Source organism: Condylura cristata, unplaced genomic scaffold (genome assembly GCF_000260355.1).
Source record: "Condylura cristata isolate star-nosed mole 26May11 unplaced genomic scaffold, ConCri1.0 scaffold00039, whole genome shotgun sequence".
In the NCBI taxonomy this organism is placed as follows: Eukaryota; Metazoa; Chordata; class Mammalia; order Eulipotyphla; family Talpidae; genus Condylura; species Condylura cristata.
Window position 1 is genome coordinate 8,228,188 of NW_004567140.1, and position 8,050 is coordinate 8,236,237.

General features: G+C 48.9%; 1 protein-coding gene across 8 annotated transcripts in view; it reads right to left on the bottom strand.

The window, feature by feature from the left end:
• ZNF536 (zinc finger protein 536) overlaps positions 1-8,050 on the bottom strand; it is a 411,449-nt gene that overhangs the window by 399,844 nt on the left and 3,555 nt on the right. The gene's annotated exons all lie outside the window — the stretch shown is intronic.

Here is an 8,050-nt window from a genome sequence, read left to right on the forward strand (position 1 = left end):
CAAGTTTGACACCTGGCCCCCCACTTATAGGCTGTAGTCTTAGTCTTCTCATCGGGAGAATTGGAATAATTCTACCATCCTAATTGAGTCATCAAAAGAGAATTGCAAGAAGGAATGTCAACACCTCTTCAGGATACTTTGCTTTATTCCAGAGAAGGCTGAAGAGAAGGCCCTATCATGGCCTCCCCAAGGCTCCGGTCACCACTGCAATGTGTGTGTGCACACATAAGCATGTGTGTGCAAACACGTAACTTGAAAACATAGTGCTGACATTTGATGCATTCAAGTGAGAATGTTTGTTTAATGAAGACTTAAACCCCACCCCCACCCCAAACCCTGTATGAACTCGGCTGACCCTTTAAAATGCATCTTCTGAAACATATAGGAAATCAATCAGCTGATACTTATCGATTCCCAGGTAAATAACTCCAAAGACCAGTCAGGCAAACAAAGAAGGAATGACACTTTTCCACTATACTCTGCAAATGATTGATGCCCATAGTTTTTGGTGGTTTCCACTGCAAAATAAAAAAAATATTTGACAAAATGTATAAAATAAGTAATAAAATAAGCTGGCCATTTGTTGCATCATTGGTCTCTGGATTCACAATTCAAACATTTTCTCTCTTAATCTTGATGACTTAATTAGGGTGGTACAATTACTCCAATTCTCCTGATGAGAAAACTAAGACTAAGCCTGTAAGTGGGGAGCCAGGTGTCAAACTTGGTCCCATCTGACTGACCCGGAGCTCTTGATCACTATGGTATGCTGCTTAAAAATAAAACTAAAAAAAAAAAATGCTTCTAGCTCTTGCTCATTTACAAACTCGATGCTTTCAGCTCAATGAAATAAGCATCCTAATCATGGAATGAGGGGGGAAACATCCCCCCAAATTAAATTATGCAAAAAAATTAACTTATAGACTCGATATATCAAGCAATGTGTGTGCCCTGTAACCCTTGTAAAAAAAAATATGATTACGAATAAAATGCACACGAAGAATCCTCCTTAGACTCTCCTTCTGGAGCAGTGTTCTAGAGGAAGTGGAAAATGCACATGTTTGTTTGTGTTAACCTAAGGGTTAATGGTTGGCTGACGATGTAGATTAATAAAAGGAGGGTCTCCTTGGCTCCCCAGTCCGGCAACAATTTAATCTGCCTGCTTTGGAGATGGAGGTAGGAAGCACAAGTAGCTGCACACACCATCATATTAGAGTTTTGCAATGGATTCTGGTCAGCCCTCTGATTCCTACCCTCACCCTGGACTCTGGGCCCCCTCACAATGACCTCCACAGGAGGCCAGCCTCCATCAGCAGTGAGGCAATGAGACAGGTCCCATCTCTAAGGTCTGTCCCAAGGAACGACGCAGCTGGAAACCACTCATTCTTTAGATCAATGGACAAATTGTTTTATTGAAGATGGTATTTGGAGATCACACACAAAAATTACATGAGTTTTATCTGAGCAATATTATCATGCAAAGGGGGAGAAAGTTCTAACAGTGGGGCCCCACGGTGCCCAAGGTCCACACGTGGGTCTGGTATTTTTCACCTGAGCAAGCAGGCTCCTCACTGAGTCAGGACCGCCCGCCACACTAGCCCCTGTCAACTTTCTGAGACAAGGGAACGCATGAGGATGGAGTTGCCGGTACCAGTAAGAAAGATAACAGGGCAGAATGTCAACAGGCAGCCAGGGCTTCTGGGAGGCTTTAACAATGGTGGAAGCTCCACTATCTGGAATATATTACTTGACCTCACCAGCAGCCATTGCTGAAAAATAAACATGCTAACAGCCTGGCGTGGACTCTCCCCAACAGACAGCCCATATCATCACTGCCATGGGAAATGCCAGTCAGGGGGCCAGACCTGCTGAGCCATCAAGGTCCAGCACCCACACAACCACTGGGCACTCCTCGCTGCTGCCTCCAGCCTTGCGGACACACTGAGACCACGCCAGTGCTCGCTGGTGACATCTGACTGCGTTTCTTGGGCCTCCAAAATACGTTAGCTGTCAATTTTAAAAGGAGCTGAATTTTTGATGCCCCCCCCTCCACCCCACCAAACTTCCACAGAAGCTTTTTCAACATACTTTCAGAAGGCGTGTTTATGCAGAGTGAAACAGCTGAAAAGGAGGAAATCGAGGAGGGGAACTGAAAACAAAACAAAAAACACAGAGAAAATAGATATTAAGTTGTCAAATCAATGATCTCCATAAAGAATCACAGACAGAATGTCTGGGCTTTTGCTCAAGAAACGGTGTGTCCAACGTCCACCCGCGCTCGGGCTGGGCTAAGGCTTCCCCAGGGCGGCGCTGGGGCCCAGGGGAGAGAGCAGCCTCACGCCCTCCACCATCAGGGGAGATTGCGGCTGCTCGGATTAAATCCTTTTATGTCAGCATGTGGCTGCTGTGCTCCCTCCCATATTGCACTTGCTACCTTTTGAACTCTTCCTGGACTACCAGAATGGGGTGGCCAGCGGCCAGAGCCGGCCATCCTGGTAGAAAGATTTGGAGTAAAGTTTCTTCCGTGCAGCAGGAATCACACCCGAGTTTAACGAGAGACCCAGCCATGTTCCGTCAGCGAGGCACTCTGTGCTCAGTGCAGATTTAAGGCTGCTGAAATAGCCACTTGGCATCCACAGAGTACACCCCCAAACTGGGAGCCCTACTTGAAGAAGCAAAATAATTAAAGCACTTTAGCTGTAATTTCAACAGGCGCCCCCACCCCCTCTAATAGGCTTCAGAAAAACGACAGCCTTTCTGTAATAATTTGGAAGGCTTTGCCTGACTTGACTTTAATAGATTTCAATAGAGAATTGAAAAAAAAAAAAATTTAAAGGACAAAAAAAAAATCGTTTGTGCCACTTTTTTCTCGAGTCAATAGGATAAATGTTTCTAGATATTTTGAAAGATAAAATTAAATAAGCTATTCAAAGAAATAAAATTTCATATAGAATGTCTCTGTGGTGAGCTGTTTGCTTCTCTCGGGTTGATACTGTTGAGCTGATGCAGTTTCCAAATATTTTCTCCCTCTTGAAAACAAATTTACAACAATGCATATGTTCCACGAGGCAAGTTCCGTTTACATTTTAGCCTCCACTTTCAGCTGGCTGAGATGGCCTGGGTGACTTTACCAGGCCCCTCTGAGTCCCTGAGGGACAGGCACGCAAACCAGGCCGACTCAGGCCTCATGTCCCCATGGCACCTGTCCTGTGTGGCTGCAACAAGTTGTCCCCTCCTCGCTCTGCCCCGTGGTGACTCGAGGGCTGCACTTCCCTGGAGGGCAGGGTCACAGCTGGGCCTGGAACACGGCAGGCACCCAGCAGACACCCCTGCCAATACTGGGGCTTAGCACCCTACACATAGGTGCCAGGAAACCACAAACATAGTTTCACTGAGTCACCGCGAACCCCTGAGGGCCAACCTCGCTCGGCCCCTCCCAAGGGCCCAAACCCCATCCAAATCGAAGGGTATTGTGCTGGAAACCAGACATTCAAGTGAGAAAGAACATCATTATCATTAAAGCTGGACGGGCATTTCGGAGATTAATCTCCGTGTTGCGGACTCTATGGGTTGGCTTTTACAATCTAACCGGAACTACTTTATCCTGCATGTGTGTGAGAGAGAGACTTAGTAACAAAACAACAGAAGGTTAGAAAAATCTGCCGGAGGTGATGGTCCCAAATGGATTAAAAGGGTGAGGTGTGGGTTGAAGCCACCACCGTCCAGTCTGAGCACCAGCAGGGAGTAGAGACACAGAAACACCTTCCCCAGAGGCCCTGCCCACCCCCCTCCACCCCCCGCCATCAAAGACCCGGCTAAACAGCGCTCAGGTAATCAAAGCCATAATGCCTGGATAGAAAACTTTCAGGTTAATGTCAGCTCAAGCCTACGGTGATCATTTTTCCTGTGTCAAAACGGCACTTAATTTTCTCATTGTAAAGCCACAGACTAAGAGGAGGGGGACCCCCTATAAATCGGTTTTCCTTCCTCCATCTCTTCTCTTCAGAGCAACTGCGTGACCTTCCTGCCGCCTCCTGGAAACCTCTGTCCCCCACAGTGCTGGCATTGGCTATCCAGGACCTCCTGTGTCTGCCCCCAAATCTGACTGTGGGTGTCTGGTCAGCAATGAGATGGCAGAGTCTTGCAGGGGGCGCACCCCAGGAGGGGCGGCAGGACTGACTGGGGCTAGCGGAGGCCTGCAAAACACCAAGGCGGAGCACAGCTCTGGTGCAGGATGGGTTCTGACTCTGCCCCATCGCTGACCCTTCCTGAAATCTGGGACAAATCCCATGCTCAAAACCGACGTCCACCACACAGTAAGTGCTCAAAAATGAACCATGGAGCCCTCCAGCCAGACACGCAGTGACCCGGAGTGTCACGCGGGCCAGAAACAGCTCACACCTGCAGGCCCCCTTCAGGGGTGATTAATGTAAAAACAGTTGGGGTTGACCCCCAGCCTTCACGCTGGTTACCTGTTATTTTTCAGATATGGAAGCTCCCCTTCTCTCAGACCTTCAGGGTGCTGGGGCGCAACTGTCTCCCCACCAGCCTGTGGGCGGGTCCTCACTGTGCCTCCCGAGAAGCTTCAGACAAGGCCTGGTACGAGCAGGCAGGGAACAGAGCCAGCTCTCCCCCAGGGAGGCAAGCTCAACTGTCATAAGTGGGATGCCACTGAGATCTAGTGGGTAGTCAGCGCTGCTGCTACAGTGCCCAGGCTGATGCCGCGCATGTGAAATGCTCGCAGCACCACTGTCAGGAAACCCTGGTCTAGAGAATTAAAGCTCAGGCTAGTCTAAGACGTTCCACCAAAGACCTTACCTTAAATCGAGTCTCTCAGGCCTCTAAGCCAGACACACTCAGGAGCCCTGAAAAGTCAAGTACTCGGTGCCTATTGCGGTAGCAATAGTCAACATCAGTGAATGACCAAAGATCAACAATGGTTTTTAACCAGCGGAAGTGGGGGGATTCTCAAGCTGCCAAGAGAACCAGCTCAAATCAGCCCTCTCCACAATGAAGCCCCACGGTAGATGAACTGGCCATGGCACACGATGGCAGGAAGACCCGCTCCCAGCCCAGGCACCGGCAGGTGGCTCGGCGAGAGGCCCATCTTCCAGAGCTAGTTCAGCCCGCGTCTGCCTTCGTTTGGGAAAAACAGACAAGAATCCCGGAAGCTGACCTGCTCCCCCAGGAACACAGGGTATGTGCTCCCCTCTACTTGCTGATCCCCGCAGTTATCTTAGCCCCCAGCCCTTTGCCACACAGACTCTCTACTCTACCCTGGGTAGCTCAGTTGAGGGTGAAAAGGAAATCATCTCCTAACAGGTGCCTCTAGCAGGCAACAGCCTCCCCAGCCCAAGCACACACACACTGATGCGTGCATGAGCACGTTTGCACACACACACATACACACACACACACGCCAGCATCATCACAATCGAGACTTCAGCGGGGCCACTCCCTGGCTTAGCTGGGCCTGAGCACACAGATGACTCCCTAGCTTAGCTGGGCTGCTCATTCCTCTCAGGCCATTGCAGCCACCAAGAGGAACATGACAGTGGCCCTGACGACCATCAGAGGGAGCCTGGGTAATCCCTCCCCTCCCTCACAAAAGCCCTCTCTCCCCACGATGCCCAACCAGGCACCACACCAGCAGGCGAGAGGAATTGTGGGCACACACCCCCCCACCCGGCGATCCAGCCCCTCCCTGCCCCTGCGTGACCAGCCAGGAATGGGCAGGGCAGGTGGGGTGGCACAGAGAAAGCCCCCCCCACTGGGCTCACCAGCTCACCCCGCCCCGCAGAGAGGAGTCTCCCCACCAGGCAAACCAGCACCCAGCCTCACACCCTGAGGTGGGGCAGCCACCTGCCCCCAGGGCGACTGAATCTAAGGCCTCACCTGGAGACAGGTCAAATCGAAGCTAAGCACTCACCTGCTCTGGTCCTGGCAGAGGTGTTGCAGGGACTTCCGTCCTCAACATGGACTAAAGTTGACCTGCAGATAACTCCCTTCTGTTTTTAAACTTGTATCAAGTCTCACTTTAAATAATGCTGAGAACAAAATGCAGGCTGATATTTCAGCTTACTTAAAGAGCTTATTAAAGACACTAAATCCAAAGATGTTAAAAAGCTATAATTGTCCTCATTCAAACTGGAAAAATAAATCTATTTGCTTTCTTCTTTTATGATCTTCTTCAAAAAAATAAATAAGTTCATCTATATTCTCATGAGCATCATCGCTGTCTTTTTTCCCCTTCCATTCACGGCACTTTAAAAACACCTGTGCCATTCACAGCCAACTTTCAAGCAAAAGGCAACCACATTTGGGGAAGGCGGTTTAACTCTGATTTCCTTATGCCAGAGAGAAGCTTGTCTTGCTCAAAAAGTAAAATGGAGTTCAGAGTTCATTTGAATGGGCTCGTGGGTTTTATAGGTCTGAGATGATGGAAATTTCTCTGGTTACCTAAGGCAGAGTAGACAACCTCATCGGTCAGCTTTTTGGGGCTCAGCGGACAATGATTCCACATCTCAGCACTGCCTTCAGCACCCCATGGGCAAGTGTGTGGTGAGTTGGGCTGCACATCCTGGCACTTCCCTGTCCTCTCCTGTAATGGGGGTCACTGGCCTCAGGCTTGGACCAGAGTAGCGTGACTGTCACTCCCTGCCCACCCCAAGTCTTCCATGAAGACAGCCCTAGCCAGCAGTTAACTTGCTGAGTTGTGAGGATCTCAAGCCTGCTCAGAAGCACTCCAGGCACAGAAGGAGATGAGTTTTCAGAGCAGTGGTCCAAGAGAATGCAAATTTATTGAAAGCACTTTCTTCAGGTTTTCCATAATTACCATTTCTGTCTCCAGGAACTGTTTCCCCCAACCTAGTTTAAGGTGAAAGCATTTTAGAGACTTTCTCTGTAGATGACATATGAGGTACTAACCTTTTTTCATGTGCCCAGATGTTAAGTTCATTTTCAACACATTTATGCAAATTTCATTTGAACAGTAAATCAAAAGAAATCTTAAATCATTGTACACTATTTAAAAATCCACACTAAATCCAGTTTATTTGCAGAGATATTAACATAAAGTCACTGGAGGTAGGAAGCAGATGTCACAATCCCTTCTTCCATGCAATGGCCCCAGAGAGACCAGGGGTCCCAGACATTCAGCAGCTCCAACTATCTGTCTGGGCACAACTGGGCTCAAGCTTTACCGGATTCAGAAAATTCTGGAAGTCAACGCCTTCTAAAAGTTTTCCAAACTTTGGTAAAACACGGGTCCCTCCATCCAAGAGGCTGTCATCCATGTCAGTGCCTGGACCAGACACCACCAAGTTCAAAGGCAGGCCCCGTGGTGGTCAGACTTCAGGCGGCTGGTTCCCTCCTCACTGGGGGGAAAGTTAATTCCTAGGGCTCTTCTGGCCTGCATTTGTCAAAGCGCTGGACGTCAGCGCTATCATTACCAAGCAAATCAGCCAGGCGGTTAATGGTGGAATCAGGAGACATTTGCACTCTGCTATCAGAATGACATCATAACTAAAGCAGCCTTTAGCCAAAGCCTTAGGCTTACCCCAGGCAGAGGCCAGAGGACTGCCAGGGCACCCCCTGCGACTCCCCAGGCAGAAAGGAGTACCCTGCCCCTTCCAGGCCAGGAGTGGGCCCAGCCCCCAGCAAGTTCCCAGGCAAACAAGAACTCCTTTTTTTTCCCCAAGCAAATTGACTTTCCCCCCAGGATCTGAAGACTGTAAATAATAATGTATTATGTATCTTTAATAAAATTTGAGATAGTATAAAGCCACTTTCCTCGACATGCAAGGGTTGATATTTTATGAACACAGTTACATTTTTGGCTATAGAATTTATGGCATTTCCAACAGAATTGTCAATCTCTCCACGATCCTGTCTTTAGCAAAGAAGCGCTGCACTCCTTCCAGCAACAGAAATAAACGATGCTGGGGAAATGAGGGGAAGGAGGCAGAAGCTCTGCCTGCTCTTATTTCGGTTGCTTTTCTTTCTTTTTAAGGCACAGCCACTGATCTCTTTCTCTCTCTCTCTCTCTCTC